The 19,752-nt window shown below is 38.8% G+C and overlaps 1 protein-coding gene across 1 annotated transcript in view; it reads right to left on the reverse strand.

Annotated features, from left to right (window-relative positions):
• Positions 1-19,752, reverse strand: part of HCN1 (hyperpolarization activated cyclic nucleotide gated potassium channel 1) — a 521,083-nt gene that overhangs the window by 10,794 nt on the left and 490,537 nt on the right. The window lies entirely within an intron of this gene.

Below are 19,752 nucleotides of genomic sequence, written 5' to 3' on the forward strand. Positions count from 1 at the left end.
CAGTGACCCTGCGGCAAACCGGATCAGAGCTCGCAGCTAGCAACCCTAGGGACTGGGGTGGTGGTGGTGGGGACCATGTTAAAGCTCAATGCTGGGGAGTGGATTCCAACCCATAGGGAACCTACAAGGCAGTGTAGACCATAAGTTTTATCGAACTGTAATATTTAGGAAACTGCCACATCTGTTTGGAGTGGCTGGTGGATCTCAGGCTCCAGCTTTTCAGGTGGTAGCAGAGTGCTTAACCACGGCACCACCAGGGCTCCTTGCAGTACGGTAGAAGACGCACTTTCTCCCTCTGACCCTCACAGGCAGAGCTCTTGCCCTCAGAGGCTTGCCTCCCTGAAGCTCCGTGCGGCCCTCTATTAATGAACTGAATGTTATTCTTTGGACAGAGCTATTGCCCTTAGTGGGTCCATTATTGCCCAATAGAAAGTGCCCTTATTTTGATCATGAGGGTAAAGGGAGGCTAAATGGTTTTCTACTCAATAAGAAGAAATTGTTCCCCATAGAATTCAGGAAAGAGAGGAGGATTCAAAGAAAATAGTGCATCCGAATGACAACACACATCTGCTTTCACAAAGCAAAACAAAGTACAGTAGGCATGATATACACTACTTTATATTGTTGCCAACATTATCAGAGTGTTGTTTTGTGGCTGTTGGTAGGTGACATTGAATCAGCTGTAACTTGTAGTGACCATCTGCACAACAGAATGGAACACGGCACGGTCCTGCACCATGCTCACAATGGTTCTTTGTCAATCTGTGGCGTCAAGGGCCTTCCTACTTTTTCCTCCCCTTTACCAAAAAGTATATCTTCTCCGGGGACCAGTATCTCTTGACAAAATGCCCATGTATGCAAGATGAAGTCTTGTGTGGTAGTCACCTAGTCTGCTGTCAATTTAAGGATTGAGAGTGCAGGGGTGGAGTTGAGGCTGTCAATCTGGAGACAACCAATGAGGCTTCTGTGGGCATGGCCTTCTCCTGAGAATTCTGGGAAATCTGGTACTTCCTTCTTGGAGGCAGAAGACACCTCTCTCTCTGCTACTCCCTGGGAGACATTGCAGAAGACAAGCCACATGGAGGCAACCAGACCTCGGAAGCCAGAGGAGCCACAGAGAGACCCCTGCCAGCACTGAGATGTTTCCAATGACACTGGATCCAAAGACTTTCTACCCACTGGCCTGTGATCTTCTGAATTTGGTGTCATTGCATGTGTTTCAGGAGTCTGAAGGGGACTTTATATATTGACATCAGAAATATGGGCTAATATCGGATTTATGGACTTGATCTGGACTGGGCTGGAATGTTTTCTTAATGTACTATTGCTCTTATATATAAACCTCTTCCTTATATACATCTGTGTGTCCATGGATGTTTCTCTAGTCTACCTAGAGTAACACATCCTGCCATCCTTGCCTCTAAGGAGCACTCTGGCTTACTTCATCCAATATCTGTTTGTCCTTTCAGCAGCCCATAGGACTTTCTTCTCCAGCATGCATCAATTCTTTTATGGTCTTCCTCATACACCGTGCAACTTTCACAGGAATATTATGCTGTGGAGAATTCCATGGGTTGGGTCAGACACACCTGAGTCCTCAAAGTTACATCCACTTATCATGATGTTACTTATTGATCCAGTTGTGAGGATTTCGGTCTTCCTTGCCTTGAGTTGTAATCTATACTAAAGGCTACATTGCTTAGTCCTCATCAGCAAATGCTTCAGTTCCTCTTCACTTTCAGTAAGCAAGATGGTTTCATCTGAATATTGCACGTTGTTAATAAGCCTTCTTCCAATCCTGATGCCCCACGCTTCTTCATATAATCCAGTTTCTCTGATGATCTGCTCCGCATACAGACTGAATAAGTACGGTAAGAGGATACAACCCTGAGGCACATCTTTCCTGATTTTAAAACAGGCAGTATTCCTTTGTTCTGTTTTCACAACTGCCTCTTGATCCATGCACACGTTTGCAATGAGCACCATGAAGTGCTCCAGAATGCCCATTCTTCTCAAGGTCACCCACAGTTTATTATGGTCCACAGAGTTGAATTCCTTTTCATAGTCAATGGAACAGAAGCAAATACCTTTCTGGTGTCCTTTGCTTTGAGCTAAGATTGAGCTGATTCAGCAATGACATGTCTTGTTTCACATCCTTCTGCAAATCTGGCCTGAACTAGCAATTTCCTGTCAAGGTATTACTGCAGATGTAAAGCATACCGATGTAAATTGTATTGATGTCGACTTTTGTGCACAGAAGGAGAATAGAATTTAAAACTCTTTTTGTAAGAATATTCAGATGTTTTACCTTTTTCACTGTGTTGATGTTTGCAATGACAGTGCAAAAATGAAAGAGGTAAAAATGGCAGGTTTTGAAAAACAAAACACAAAATCCCCAAACTCACTGACATTAAGTCAATGATGAGTCATAGTGACCCTATATGGCAGGGTAGAACGGCCCTGTGAGTTTGAAAGACGCTAACTGGTTCAGGGAGCAGAAGGGCTCATTTTCCTCCCACGTAGCCGTTTGCAGTTTGCTTCCCAAAGTGGAGCCCTGCCAACACCAGGGATCCTCCTGCTGGTTTTGACAGAGAAGGTAAAAGAAGCTAGCCTGCTGTTAATCAAATACTGGAAATGAGACATAGCTCGGGAATCTTGCCCGTTAAGAATTCGTTTGCTAAAACTCAAAATGAAATGACCCCTTCCCACTAGCAGCTGAAAAAAAGTAAAAATTGTAATCTGTTACAGATACTCTCCTTCAGCCGGTTTAGGCAAACAACATCTTCTGGCCATTGTGATAGGCAATGGAGCCTCTGACCTCCAGGAGTGCAAGGCTCCAGGATGCCTTCTGTTTTTGTGAATCATGCCTGTGCGCCTTTGTCCCGTGGCTGAAGTCCTCCTTTCAGTGTCACAAACCAGTTCACGTTCACCATTACGGGATTTTGCCCACATAGTTTGAGGTAAACCACCTGCTTGATTTTCATGGAATCTTTAAAGCAGTTTGTATGTAGTGAACCCCGCGGTTTCCTTTTGCCACACACTTGCAGAAATAAACCTAGAATTTCTCTACCAACCTTCTCCCTGTCTTTGGATGAGCAGTGCAGGCAATCCAGACCTTTTCAGCCAGTAACTGTTTCTCTGGGTGAAAAGCAGTGAATTTGAAATGAACTAGCAGTGACTGTACCCATTACTGCTCTCAAGTTATAGGACAAAAGCAACATCTTTTTAACATCCTGTGCAATAGCTGGGGGTATGAATTGGACATCTTCATAACATACGGAAGAAAAATACTTGTCTTAATGAAAAGTCCAAGTTGAAAACTACTCTAGATTTTTGCTCCTTCTTTCAAGAAACACCATTTTCACTTGAACGCATTGGTAGAAATCTATGGTGATTCAGTCATGGGTGCTTGGCAAACATCAAGGCAAATAACCGACAAGATTTATGAACTAATAACACACATCAAAGCTTCAAAGAAAAAAATTAGAATATCAGAAAACTTGTCTGTGTCAAAGCAAGCTCGACAGCTTCTCAATACTTAGAACATTGTCCTGAAATTTTATTTTCGGTATTTTACAATGGAATGTGTCAGCATTTAGAAAACTGGCACAGCTCTGTAAACCAGCATATTTTCAATGGCCAATAAATGCACGATGCTACACAACCTTGCATGGAAAAAAAGTTATTTCATTTTTTTAAAGGCAGGAAAAGTGAGATCAATGGAGTTGAAGGTAAGTAGTACGCACTGTTCCTGAAAGTTGTCACATGATAGAGCTGCCACTGGGGAGAACAGCGGCCCTCATTTGTAACGATGCCCAAGCTCTACTACTACAAAGAAGAAAAACAGCCATTTGGCTTTTGTAACACTTGCAAGATTCCAGCAAATTCTTTTTAATAGCAAACTATCAGTGAAGCAATAATTGAAAACTGTCTGATAGAGTCACACTGAAAAAGTTGATCAAGGCCATAAAGTAAATAAAGTAATGCAGCTAAAGAGAAGCGCCAAAGGAAGCTAGCGCCTCGCCCAAGGCTCATGTGTAATCCCTGACCCCTCTCCTCCAAGAGACAACTGTTTGGAGGATGTACACTAGCCATCTCAACACGCCAACTGGCTCCTGTCTCAAACTTCACTGGTTTCTTTTGTAAAAAGCACCTCTGAACCTCCCTTTGGAGGTAACAATACCACTCGTTAAGTTTAGTATGCGTGACCTTACACACAACAGGAGGAAACACACATGACCTGGTCCTGAGACATCCTCACGTTTGTTGCTACATTTGAGCCTATTAAGGCAAGCCACTCTGCCACTCTGAGCAAGCTGCTGCAGGAGGGATGCCTTTTCCAGAGACTTGTCTATGTGTGGAGATAGTTTCTTCATTTGCTTCCACCAAAACAACTAACCAACAGAGGGAATAAAGAAGCACGTTCTGAAAACTCATCTGTGTTCTACTGAGGCAGGCATTAAAGGGATTTACCCAGAGATAAATGAATAAAGTAAAATAATGCCACCATTCTCATTAATATTTTTGGAAAATGTAGCTACTTTTCATTAAACTATATCTATGTGAACATGTAAGTTTGTCATTTGAAAATATTTACAATGTATTTTCATTTGGAATATTATATATATATATATTAACAGAAAATCTTTGGACTCTCCAATAATTTTCAAGAACACCAAGGGCCTCTAAAAGCAACTAAAAAGTTTGCGACAGTTTGGTTTACAGTAAACAAGAGGAAGGCAGAGCACAGATGAGCAGCTGCCTGGAAGTGGGAGGTATGAGAGTTTACAGTTAATGTCATTTGGTTTTTTTGTGTGCAACTTTTTTATTGAGAGATATAAATAACAGAGTTGGGCTTCCAATTATCGCCAACATTTATTCTGGATTTTATAAATGACAGTGCTTCAAGGGAGATTTTTTCTCAACTATTTGAGGGGTCTCCCTCAGAAATCTTGTGCTAGTTTTTCCATTGGCCAGACTCTTTCCCAGGTAATCGCATGTCTCTCTAACTCATTACTACCAGGTGTATGAACAAATGTTATCCTCTCAGAATGTCTGTCCCTGACACCCTATCTCAATGCTGCCTCTGCCACTTCTCATTCTTTTTACCACTTCTCCCCCACCCCCTGCCCACCAGAGTATTTACAACTACCTCACTTATTTGATATACATTTTCTAAGTTATTATTTCCTCTAAATCTTATCCCAAGAGTGCCTTAGTATCACAACAGTTAAGATCTCGCTTATTTGGTTGGCTTTTTAGCCAGCCCAGAGGCACCTCAGAATACAAGCCTTGTGAACTGCTCCTGAACGGTCTCTTTCAGCTTTGAAAACTTGATGAGCCGTTCTACCCTGCACACCTGGAGCCCCATGAGTGGGAAACAACTCCATAGAAATGACCAACAACAACTTCAACAATACTGTTCCACCCAGATGCCATGATGTAAACTCCATGGGAGAAGAGACTTAATTTTGTTTGGTGCCGGAGCTAAATTAAGGAGCCATGGTGGTTCAGTGGGATATGCTGCTAAATGAAAGTTGGTGGTTCACTCTCCAGTCACCCTGCTGCAGAAAGATGAGGGGTCTGCCTCCAAAAAGATTGATCCCCTGAGAAACCCTATGGAGCAGTTCTATTCTGCTGCACAGATTCTCTGACTGGGAACTGACTCAGTGACAGCAGGGAGAGCTTTAAGCCCTATTGCCTCCAAGTGCTCTTCCTTGGTATAGTCAGTGTTCAACAACACTCATTTAGTAAGTGAATAAAAGCAATGCTCACTTTCTCTCTGAAGCTTTTCTGAAATTCTTATCAGAAATACAGTAAATACTGGCTTAGAAACTCCTATGATCCAACAGAAGTAGACTAGAGGTTCAGATGTATAAACTATTGGCAAAATTAAATACATGTTGTTGTTGTTGTGAGGTGCTGTTGAGTCAGTTTCAACCTATCATGGCACTCTGTACAACAGAATGAAACACTGCCCAGTTCTGTGCCATCCTCACAATTGTTTTCTATTTGAGACCATCGATGTAGGCACTGTGTCAATTCATATATTGTTGAAGGTCTTATTCATATATTCCAAATATGATCAGTATAAAGAACTATATATTCGAAAAGAATAATTATATTTAAATCTATTTAAATCACTTCTAAAGAATATGACTTATTGAAACTTAGATTCCATAAAATATGCCAGACAAACATATGCTAAATATGGTAGATGAATATATCCAGAAAAATTAGGATTTCCATATATGTATTGCTAACTAGATCTGCAAGTGATCATTTTCTAAAACTGATGAATTACAATGAACTTGTTTGGAGTTTCATATTTTAAAGCTTGCTAATAATTTTAAAGAATAACTTCAAAATAATCACATTGGCAAAAGTATTTCTAAAATGTAATCTTCTAGCAAAAGAATGCATAGCAATCTCTTTAAAAGGTATTTAAGTTTACACTCTTTTGAACTTATTAAAAGTTGTGAGCATGAGATGTTGTAGACATTGTGTACTTGCTGTGAGGGCTGGGGATATGAAGAAAACATAAGGTCTACATTTGTATTGTTGGTGATAAAATGAAAAGCTTGTTTCAACAGATTTCATTGAAATGCAATTTGATAAGCACAATGATACAGTTATGCTGGCATTAGGGGGCTACTAAATAAGGTAATTTAAAGCAATCTGAGAAAATAGGAAGTATTGAGACATGCCACATAAATTCAGCAATTTTTGGTTATTGCTCACATTTCATATATTATCTTGCTAGCAAAATAAATGATATTGCATAATATTCATGATTGTGCAAGTGTGTGTGTTCATTTGATGTTTGTGTAGGAGGATGAATCTATATAAGTCAAATTTCAAGCAAATTATCATACCATGAAATTTGCAAGCTACTTCAATCTAAGCAACATAATAAAAGGAAGCGTTTGCAGTACTATGCCAAGAATAAATTCCTGTGTTACTAAATTACTAATGGCATTTTATATAATTTATGATCACACATTATATAACCAAGCCGATGAGAAATGTTTTACTGGTAAGTGTTGCTTTCAAATCTTTGTATTACAAGTAGTTATGAAAAAAGAATATGTAACCAAGGTCCTAAAAACTAAGCATATTAAGTGGAATGCAACACTCTTACTTAGTTCACAACTCTGATACAGTCAATTGAAAGGAAATTTCCTGGGGGATGTAATCTGTTTCCTATATGAATAGACACAGTAGAAAAGATTCTTTGCTTTTTGCTGGGTACAGATCCTAGATCTGGCTCACGGATAAGCCTCTTGCTTAACATCTGACCCACTGATTTATCATCTGCCTAATTTTAACTTCTCTGCTTTTACAACTGTGTGAGCCATTTTCTATTTTCTTGACATAAATTTTTTCTCAAAATATACATATCTAGTTGTCATCGATTGTGCTTCTCTAGAGAACTCAGCCTAAGACAAGTGCTTTTGGATTGTGGGATTGCAATAAATGTCAAGTGACAAAATGAGTGTGAATTGTTGAATGGAAAAACATTTTGTTTTGTAAGCTAAATCAAAACAAAGCGTTTAAACGATTATATAAGGAGTAAATAAAACAAACACTCAAATGAAACTCAAATTAAGTTGAATAAAAAGTCAAACCTACTATCTTCAAATTGATTGACCTTCACAGAAACAATGAGTTAATTTTTTATATGGTGTGAGTTACAGATCGAAGTTAATATTTGCATGTGTCTATCTATTTGTCTGTCAAGCATGATTCTCTGAAGAGACTTCTTGGCTCAGTAGTCTTGATATCCTTATTGAAAAAGAGATATTTTTATTTTATGGTTTCCTTTCTGACTTTGTGATTGTTTTGCTATGGGTATATGTCAAATTTGTCCTGGTGTTTCTAAGAGTAAGGAAGAGTCTTACTTTATGGGCACTGGTTTCTGCCTCACTCTCCTAGCTTTCCTCTTTCAAGTGCGACAGAAAAGGATGCCTGTCTTTTTCCTCTGCTCTCCCCTTCTTGAGAGTGAATGCTCATTCTGCACAATTGAGAGAGGGATGGGGAGTAAATTGTTCCACATATAGACCTTCAGAAGCCACCTCAATTTCATCCCCACTTTACCTTCTGCTCTCTATAGCCCAGCTCTCTCTCAGCTCGCATGTTGTTGTGATGATACTCGATGTCTGTAATTGTTAGGTGCCATCGAGTCACTTCTGATCTGTAGTGACCCCAAGCACAACAGAAGGAAACACTGCCAGCTCCTGGGCCATCCTCATAAATTGTTTCTATGCTTGTCTGTTGTTTCAGCCTTGGCATCAATCCATCTCATTGAGGGCCTTCCTTTTGCTTATTTGCCACCCCTCCACTCGTCCAACATGATGTCCTTCTCCTAACAAGTTCAAAGTATGGAAGACACAGTGTCACCATTCTGCCTCTAAGGAGAACTCTGGCCTTACTTTTTCCAAGATACATTGGTCCTTTTAGCAATCCATGGTACTGTCACTATGAGGAGGTACCCCCCCAAAACTGGAACTGCATCAAGCAACTCTCTCTGAATTAGTGGACCAAGTCGTGTCACCTTGGGAAGGTCCTCTCTGGGCACAGTGAATTTTTTTGTAAAAGCAGTTACACTCAAACCTCGTTTTTTGTGATGGTCAATGTAAGAGAACTGCATGTGGCTATGAAATGTTGCTGACTGCTCAGGGACAAAATATCACAATGATTGTTGTGAGGTTGAACACAGCTTGCAAGGACAGTACTATGGGAAAGACACAAGTGTATGAGTGGTTTTCTCATTTCAAAAAAGGTAAAATGCTGATTGATGACAAACCTCGTTTTGGATGTCTGCCAACTTCCCAAATGGATGAAAATGTCAACCCTAGTGCATTTGGAGTTCGTTCCACCAGGTCGGAGTGTTAATCAAGCTTTCTACTTAGAGGTTCAGAAAAGATTGCATACCAGTGTGCAGGCAAAAAGACCTGATTTGTGGCAGTCGGAGGACTGCTTTTGCCATCACGACAATGAACCTGCTCACACAGCCACATCAATGCGCCAGTGTTTGGTAAAAAACAACATACCTCTCTTGCCCCATGTACCTTACTCACCTGACCCCACTCTGTGTAATTTAATTTTGTTTCCACAAATGCAGAGTGACACGAAAGGACAGTGATTTGATGATGTAGAAGAGGTCAAGGAAAAACAAGGAAGGTGCTGTCAAGCTATCCAAACAGATGAGTTTGTAAAATGTTTCCAAGAATGGAATCACAGATTTGATCAATGTATTAAGCGTAATAGAGAAGACTTTGAAGGTGGTAAGGTTGTTTTTTAAATTAAATACATAGTACCCCCTCATATTAGTATGTGTGCTGCTGATGTGAGCACAAGAACGCTCTCGTATCGTTCTCCAGAACCACTATTCATCATTTTTAAAAATACCACCCTGGCCACCCATGGGGAGCAGATGGTAGGCAAGATTCTAGAGTAAGAATAGGCTAGGAAGATGAACCTAGCTTCAAACGTTCTTAAAGTATCGCTGGGCAAAAGAGGAGACCTCACATTGGCTGGACTCACTCCTTCAAGAAGGGGAAAAGGGGGAAGACAATCCACTTGATGCTAAACAACAGCGAGACCAGGCTGCGACAAATGAACAGCCCTCCCCGGAAATGAGGGGAGAAGCCTGCTGGGAAATCTCACGAAGATCAGGGGAGGGGAGCTTCTGCATTTCAGAGGAGGCACTGATGTTTCTGTTGGTGGGTATGGGAAGTGCACAGGGAGGAGCAACCTCACATTGGCTATAGGAATTGCCAATATAATATTTGAATATTATTTATTCCCTTAAATAATAATTGAAGGGCATCTAAGAGGGAAATAAATCCAGTACTATAGCCCTGGGTAGACACTTTGAATATGTTTCTACCCAACTCACGGTGAACTGTGACATGAACTAAGCACTATGATGAACTCAGATGCTACAGGGAACATGACCTCTCCCAAGGGCCACACCAGAAGGACTCAACATGGAAGTCCAGTTGAATGAACTGGACCCTATACCAAAACTACCTATAGCCTTGGACCTAAGACTGAAATAGAGGAAACAAAGTACGGCGACCCCAAGACTATAGAAATGGTCATCATTAGACCTTGGCTGGGACCCCTAACCTAGTGGGTTTCCAAGGACAGGGGACCAGAACCAACATATATTTATTATTTTAACGCTTCCCTTGCATTAATATGATAAGTATTCATCTGATAGGCAAGGATCTGCCAGGAAATTTTCCCCTAGTATCAACCATATAAACAGAGCTCATTCATTTACGAATTAAATCTGTACAAAATTGAGCTATATTAGCATAAACTTCTCATATCAACAGTACCTTTCATTCAATGCCATTGCATAAGTTATTGATGTTATCGATTCAATTGCCTTTTACCCCAAGTTGATGACTGAGAATGTTTTCCTTTTTTGTTTGTTTGTTTTTGTTTTATTATTGCTGCTGTGGTTCTTGTTGGTTTTGGTTTTTGTCCTAATATGACTGCCAAATAAACCAGCATCATTCATAATCCATGGACAAGCAGATAAATTCTGGGCTCCCACATAATTCTAATACCAATCAAAGAACAATTGGTTCTTGTATAACATGACCCTACTTGATACTCTCCTTCATGAAGAGATTGCTGAAGATAAGGGTGCTACAGCAAAGTGTGGCGAATAAAGCAGATGGTGCCTAGCTGTCAATTGGAATAGGGACTGGGGTCTTAAAAGCTTGTATTCAAACAAGTAGCAATCTAAGTGAGATGTCAACTAAGTCCACATGGAAGAAGCTTGTGTAATCCAAAGATGATGATAACAAAATCCAAATATGAAGAAGGAAAATGTATCAGAGCTTAAATTATGAACATTCAATTTGTAGAAAGCTATGGAGGACATTGGGACCCCAAAATCCATCTGCAGAGTATCTAGTCAGATTAGAACTCTTGAAGATCCCCTCTAGCCATAGGCCAGGGACCTGACAGCTTTGCTATCAAACAGAGATTACTGTAACCGATTATGGTGGATGGAACCTTGGTATAATATGACATTTGGTCAGTTGACCTCCATCTTGACTCAACCTGAATTTGCTCTAGGGTCTCATGTATTTCTAGCTTGCTCTAGAATGGAAATTTCTTGTTTGGGTTTTTAAATATTGTTGATGGTCTTTTCTTTCTTACTCTTTAGTTTATCTTTATATTATTATTACTATTTTCTCCTTTCTGTTTAGGAGTACTGGATGGATATAGACACTAACTGATAGAATGATTTATCAGGGATCGTGGTAGGTAGGGTGAGAGGAACTGAGAGGCAAACTATGAATGTAGGAGGGGAGATGCTAAAACTGATTGTGATAATGTTTCTTTTTAAAAGGGATTTAACTATGGAAGTGTACGATATGTGAATATTATATCAAGAAAACCACTTAAAAAAAGAAAAAGACAGAAATAAAATTTGATGAATATTTACCCTGGGTAAAGGGGGAAAAGTGTTGCTTAGGGTACATTCAGTTTAAATTAATGAGGTGGAATAATCTGGGAAAGGATTTTAATAATGGTTGCACAATACAAAGAGTTTAATCACTGACTTATGAATGGAGATGTTTAAGTATAGAATGTCTTATTGTGTATATTTATCCCAAAATTTAAAAAAATTGCCCTAATAATGATGAATACAAGGAAGAAGAAAATGTAAAATTGATCATGATAATGAATGTAGATCTCTTCTTGATATGATTGAACCATTGAATTGTATGATATATGGATGAACTACCAATAGCACTTTAAAAAGAAACAGAAAATTTCAAGATCTATCTTGAAGTAGGATTGCTGTCTGTGATAGGATAAAATCCATAGTCTCTAAGGGAATCCAGTTGACACAACTATGGTTCAAATTTACACACCAAATTACTAAAGTAGATGATGAAGAAATTGAATAATTGTATCTAATAGGAAAGTTGGAAACATAGAAGAAGGTGAGGATACGGCTGGACATCTCATGATAGAATTTTGCCAGGACAAGAATTTCTTCAAGACAAAGATCATTTTTCGACAACATAAATGGTGACTCTACACAAGAATCTCATCAGTTGGAACACACACGTATCAAATTGACTACTTCTGTGGGAAGAGAAAAATAGGGCAGTGCAACAGCATTAGCCAAAACAAAGCCATGGACAGACTCTGGGAAAGACCATCAATTTCCCATATGCAAGGTCAGGTGGAAACCAAAGAAAATTAAAACAAGTCCAAGAGAACCAAAATTATGATTTTCAGTAAATCCCTTCAGAATTAAAGTCCAATATTAAGAACAGATTGGATTCATTGGACACAGAGAATATTTGTGGGATGACATCAAGAATATTGTACATGAAAAGTGTATCGCAAAACATTACTGCTATGAAGTCAATTCGGACTCAGGGCACTCCTATAGGACAGGACCGTCAGTGGAAACCCAGTGACACGGTGAGTTTCCAAGACTGCAAACTGCATGCGCTGGTGGTCAGCTGCCCAGTGTGTTACCACTATGCTCCACAGGATCATTGCAGAAAACTCAGAAAGAAGGAAAAGATTGAATCGGATGGCAGAAGTTAATTAAAAATGGCTTTTAAATGAAGAGTAGCTGAAGTGAATGAAGGAAATGATGAAGGAAATTATCTGAACAGAACGGCAACATGAAAAGATAAAGAAAAAAGTATGAATGAAATGTGCACAGTCCTGGAGTCAGCCAAAAGGGAAGAACGTGCTCAGCATATATGAAGCAGAAAAAAGGGGATCAAATACTCAGATTGCACGATGAAGTTATTCTGTGGAGAAGTTATTGGATGGTGCAGGAAGCATCAAAAGAATAAGGAAGAAATATGGAGTTATTCTACCAACATAAAAATAGAAATATCCCATCATTTTAAGAGGTAGCAGATGATCGAGACGCTACGGCACTGAAGGAAGAATTAGACAGTGGACCGTAGGCCTTGGTGAGCATTAAGGATTCAGGAACTGACAGAATGCTAATTAAAATATTTTAAAAAACTTGATACAATCTGGAAGTACTCTCTTCCTGTGTTGAGAAATTTGGAAGACAGAAGCTTATTCAAATGAGTGGTCTAGATTCATATTTATGAAATTTAAAAAAGGTGACCCCAAAGAAAAGAAAACATTGTTGAACAATACAATTAATATCACACACAAACAAAATTTAGCTGAAGATAATTTAAAAACTGGTTGGAGCACATATTTACAGAAAATTGATGAATTCAAGCTGGATTTAGAAGGGACTGGACATCAGGATTACCTTCGCTGCTGTCAGATAGATCATGATGGAAAGAACAGATTAACAGAAAGATGCTTATTTGTGTCTTACTGACTATGAAAAAGCACTCGACTGTGTGGATCATTGAAAACTAAGGATAACATCACGAGGAATAGGAATTCCACTGTACTTCATTGTGCTCAGATGGAATCATTACCAAGAGTCTGAGCCGAATAAGAGAATACTGCATGGTTCAGAACCAGGGAAAACGTGCGCGAGCGCACTCACACCCATTCCACTATACTCATTCAGGCTCTGTGTTCAGACAACACCTAGAGCGAGGGTCTGGTGAGAAACCATTGCCTCAACATTTGATATTTTTGTTTAGTAAAAGTTTGTATGATTTTGTAGCAATTTTTTACTTACCCTCATATATAATCTTTAGAATGAGATATATCAACTGCCCAGTTATATTTTTGCTGACTTAATTGACCCCATATTATAAACATTTCAGTTCATCTGACATTATTGTCACCTATAATGCTGTTGTTTTATAAGATAGGATAAATTGCTTCAAGCATTTTTAAAATAAGAAATATTTCCCTGACCTCTAAAACAGAACTTGTCATTTCAGAAACACAGATTTGAAACAGAATTTTTTGACAGAAATTTCTAAAGCAATATGCTTAAATTGACTTGATAGAATCATGGGGGAAATGTACTTAGTTGGTCATAGTAACCTAAGCAAAAGCTGTTTCTTTTGTTCTCAGTATTCAAAAATGAAATCATTATCTATCAGTCATCAAAATACTGATTTCCTATAAATCACTTCATTTTCTCATACAGTATCTCACAAGAGTATGCTGAAGAAAACAACTTTAATTGTCTTTCTATATTCATATTTGAGGTATTTATAAATTGACACTAGTGAAGAAATAAGACACCACCGTGCTTTGCTATAGGAGATGATGACATCTGTATTCAATTAATTTGCATATCATTCTTGGCTGGAACAGGACTATGGGCATCAGAAGGAATCTGAAGAAATTTAGAGTAAGAACACATAAAAAAAGATGCAAATGTATTTGGTAGTATTTCAAGTATTTGGATATATTTTACATTTTGTACATGCTAATAAAAAAGATATTGAATCCAACCAACCTTCAAATACAGATATTGAAAAAGAATAACTATGAATGTCATAATAAATATTCTAAAAAGAAAAGTTGCTGTCTACTTTTATCTAAAACTGTAACTCTTTATTTAAATTTCCACATATATGAGGGAGCTTTCAAAACGTATTGAAAAAATGGAATTAAAGGATAACATTTTGAAGTCCCCTCATATCTGGAGCTCTGTGACTGTGAACATCCAAGTCATTCCCCACCTCCTCCCAGCTTATCTCCAAGAGAGCAGGACCCCCTCTCCCAGTTTCCCGGGACTGCCTCTCAAAATTACCTGGGCTATCAGGTGACCTCTCTTCTACATCTATCCTCCACAACACTGGAGCCCTTGGTGGTTTTGAACTACCGACCTTGAGGGTAGTAACCCAACTTGTAAGCAAGTACGCCACCAGGGCTCCTTTTATGAATAAATGGGAGAGAAAAATAATCAAAAGAACTGCTCAGAGGCTTCAGTGCGGATGCTTATTTTATTGTCTTCTTCCTAAGAAAAGATCTGTCTTTTCTACTTTAAGGCAGGCTCACAATCTCCTCCTCTCTGGGTTTTACTTTTTGTCGATATGGGGCAGTGTTCTCTATCTGTGAAATAAAGTTCAAGTGTATATCACAGAATCCTTAGACTCTGTCTCTATAATCCTCAGAATAGTTGTTGTGTAGGTCCAAAACAACATTGCTAGCCCATGCGTTTATAGGAGATTAACAGGAATTTATTGTGTGATTGGAACAAATATCATATTTTTAAAAAAAGGTAAGAAGAATAAGATCACAGTTTTCTTGCTTCTCCCCAGGCTTGCAAATCTACTAGACTATTCAAATCTCTCCTTTGATTTTAAATCTACTAACATTCAAATCTTTAAAACTTAATCAAACACCTTGAATTATAAATGCCCTTTAAACGCTGCCAGCTTTTAAAATATTCATCAAATAATTCTGGCTCGTAGGTACTTCGAATGTGGTCTTTTGAAGTGTCCTTTTGATAGTTTTGTTTTCTGCTTGCAGAAAATGGAAAAACAAAATAAGTATAGAAGAAAGAAGTGTTTTAATAGAAAATATATTGACTAGACATTAATCAGACTACATAAAAAATAACAACAAATTCTTTGCTCCACAATTTATATGACTGCCTGGCCTTTTTAAAGTAAAGATTAAAAACCTGGTTCATACTATAATCTTTAATACAGTCATGTATCATTTAACATTTACAATACGTTCTGAGATACCGGGATGCATCTGATTTAGTTGGCCCTGCTTTTTGTTTGCTTGTTTTCAGCCTCTCAAACAACCTTTGTACCTAAGCAGTGATTGTCAATGTGTTGACAAGGATTTGCTTCTCTGTTCAGTCCTTAACCCAAGTCGTGAATTGGAGTTTCCTATGGCTCCAGCTACCAGTCCCACCAAAGCCAACAACTGCCCTACAGCCAGAGCCAGTATGGCAGCTACGGTCCTTCACAGGGCAGGCAGAAAGGCTACAGCCTCGCCGGCAGCTACTCCTCCAATTGCAACTCCTATGGTTTCCCCAGGGGCAGCGGGCCCACTGCAGCTAAGAGAGCAAGTTCAACTGCAGTGGCAGTGGAGACCAAAGAGGCGGCTCATCCTACAGTGCAGGCTCACACGGCGGCTATGGTAGGGGCTCTGGTGGCGGCTGATCATACCAAGGCATTGTTGTTTTCATGTACTGTGTATGCACATGTAAGGCAGAGCAGTCACCTTGTGTAAAGGAGACATGGGATACTTGTTTCCAGTGGAAAGCTTACATTTCCTACATCACATGCTTCAAAGGAGTCTCTAAACTCTATGGACCTTATGGGATGATGGCAGCAAGTGTATGCAATTGGACATTGTCAGAGCAGCTGTTTGGAGACACATGCAGAGGAGCATAAACCAAAATGTTCCCTACTTATAACTTTTATGATAATCAAAAGTAAGTTTAGAAGAACAAAAGACTTATAATTCATTATAATACTGGAGCTGGATAAGGAAAATATATTCGTGATTAAAAAGAAAGACACTAGCATACTTTAAAAGAATATCAAAATGGAAACACTTTTTATAAACACCAACACCATATAACTAGAATTCTCTACTACTAAAGCATTTCTCTTCATTTTGAAGTCTCTGTGTGACACAATAGGAAGCCCAGTGGTGTTATGGGTTAGGCATTGGGTTGCTAGCCACCAGGTCAGTGGTTCAATCTCATCAGCCATTTCCTAGGAGGAAAGAAGAGGCTGTTTACCACTATAAAGATGTACAGTCTTAAAAACCCTAAAGGGAGTTGCTAGGACTCAGAATCTAGTTGACATCATGGAGTTTGTTGGGTTCAGCACTCCATGACTGGTCAACCAGGGGCGCAGCAAGATGGACGGGGTGGTCTGCTTCTTAGTGACAAGAACCTTGAAAACACCAGGCAGCAGTTCCACTCTGCACGCATGGAAGCACTGTTAATTGGAAGCGACGAGATGGCAACTAACAACGGCAATCTTAAATGAGTATTTTGCATAGTAATAAACAGAAATATTTAAACAACAATATCGATATGGATGGCCGTTGAAACTTCAGTGGTCATTTGAGAATAAAAAAGGTGAAAAGATCCTTGGAGAAAAATAAAACAAATGCAAAATTAAAAGGAAATAATTCTTCATGCTATCTGAACTTATATTTCACTATATCAAATGAGACTCTTTAAATTAATTTGCTGTTGTTCTTAACTTTGATAGCACTAGCATTCTTGTTTGTCCATTCTTTGTAGTGGGGCCTCCCGGGTGCTTTCAGCATGTTAGCATCTCTGTCCTCCAGCCACTGGATGCCAGTAGCAAACGGCTGTCTCGGAGGCGCCTTACCCACAAACTGGTAGTTGTGCTGCTGAAGACATATATTTGGCTTCCTAGTTCCCTGAACGCTGCTATAAAGATCTGATGTGACAAGCATGCTATTGCTTTGTGTCTTTGTACAACTTTTGCATCATTTTCACAACAGAAGCTTAACATTTTGTTTCAGATATGAGAGCATCTATAATTAAATACTTTGGGACATTTGCCTGGATCATGCAATCTTTTTCAGATAATCTTCTTGGAACATTGTAAAATGAATGCTAATCACTTTGTTAATGAGAGGAAGCTATTTAAGCACATTAGATATGCTTTTGGGAAAAAAAAAAACAGGAAAAAACTCCCATCCATTTTTCTTTCCCATGCAAGTATAAAGTTAACTCCTGTTGATCTACTAGTTTAATTCAACACAATAAGGAAGGTCTGTGCTGAAGAGTCCACGGTACTTCAATTCAAAGGGAATAAAAATGTGACAAAGGAAAATTAAATTTAAGTTAGTGTTACTACATTAAAATTTTTTTACACACTATTTATGACAGAAAGATTGATCTAATTGAGGAGCTTTGTTAGTGTGTGCAGACAACCAAAAAATGTCCACCGAAAATAAAACAAAAACAAGCAAACAAAGCATAGACAAGCTCTACTCTTTCATTAGCTACACCATATAATTAGGAAATGATTAAAAAGCCCCATATGTTTTAGATTTCAGATATGAGGTTGTGATAGTTTATTGTGCCAGTCTGGCCGATAAACACAAGTAGGATTAATTGAAGGGCGGAGGGATAAATGGCTCGGTGAGCCTCGCCTTGCTTGTTCTGTGCCTCAGTTTAAAGGGGTCCACTACCTGTGGGATGCCTAGCCTGTGCACGGTGTCGCTGTAAGTTGAGGTCCCTTTAATCCCACAGGATCGGAATGTTCGTCTCTGGAGCTGGGGACTGACAGTTGATGACAGTTGGAAACCTGCCTTGCTGTTTGCTGCCTGGTATATATAGCCCAGCTCTCTCCACAGAAAGGGACTGGCAACTGGCGGCTCTCAAGCCTTAAAGGACTGCTAGTGTCTCACTGCTTTATAATTTAACTGTTAATTTCTTGTATTATCTATCTGTATATAATTTAACAGTTCATTTCTTGTATTATATATCTATCTTTATAAATATATTTATATATAATTACTAGCAATCCGGTTTGTCTCGCTAGAGAACCCTGTCCAACACAGAGGTGAAATAGCATAGCATTTTATCCGATACAAAAGCAGAGACTTTTTTTTGTAGAGCTATCTGAGTAAGTTTGCTCAGTAGGTGTCATGGTGTACTATCATATATCATGGGAAAATAGCCTTCAATATAATTTCCAGATAGAATGCTATTTATATAAATACCATGGACCTTTATTAAAACTCTTAAGGAACCCTGTTCAGCTGCTAACTGGAAAGGCGGGGTTCACCTGAAGTGTGCCTTTGTCCTATAAGGATTAAAATACAAAACAAACAAAATAGTCAACATTATTGCAATCTATAAAACAGCCTGTGGCAGAACTACTGTTTGTACAATGAAGTAGGAGCCCTGAGTGTGACAATGGCTATTCATGGGGCTGCTAACTTGCTAAGTCAGCTATTCAGACCCTCCAGCCACTATTCTGGGGGGAAAAGTGAGGTTTTCTACTCCTATAAAGAATGACTGTCTTGCAAACCTATAGGGGAAGTTCTACCCAGTCCTATAGGGTCACACTGCATTGGAAACACTGGAGGGCAGTGGGTCTTTTGTGTCTTGACTGAAATGGCACTAATGACCCCTAACCACATTAGAACTCTTAGAAAACATTTAAAGCTACAGTCCTTTGTGGTTACCTTGAAAATGCTGTTTTCTTTGCACCTCATTTGCAAAGTGATTGTGCCTTTAAAGTGACCTTGATAATCTTGATGTAAAAGAAAAGGATCTACCATTGTTATCAATTTCCTTAAAAGGTGAATTAAGTAGAATGACAATATGTCAAATAATTTTAAGATGTAAGCAATTAACCCAAATTAGATTTTGAGAATGAATTGTGTTGGAGAGAAAGTTTGAGTGAACAAATTATTTAAATGATTTATAGCTACATTTATTGAACAAGTATCTATGACCAAAGCCAATCTTCCCAGACCATAAACTATGAATGGAATATATTATTAATTTCTTAACCTTCCATTAGGAACTTTCATAATTCCGTTCTATTTCACATCCAAACTTTCTCATCGCATCTCATCAAATGTTATATTTCAATTTAGCAAGCATCTTTTTGCCAATTATGTGCTTCCTACCATGCTATTCAGGGGGCAACATAGAGACCAATTAAACATGCCAGTTGTTCCCACTGATCTCATTAGTAATTCTTCCATTCATCACTCTGACAGCTCCTGTTCATCCCTTTCTTAGGAAATCATGTCAAGGAGTTTAAAAAGGGAGAAAATGTTGAAACTCTGGTAGCAATTGTACAATACTGTTTGACGTGATTGAAC

Source organism: Tenrec ecaudatus, chromosome 2 (assembly GCF_050624435.1).
Source record: "Tenrec ecaudatus isolate mTenEca1 chromosome 2, mTenEca1.hap1, whole genome shotgun sequence".
Lineage (NCBI taxonomy): Eukaryota > Metazoa > Chordata > Mammalia > Afrosoricida > Tenrecidae > Tenrec > Tenrec ecaudatus.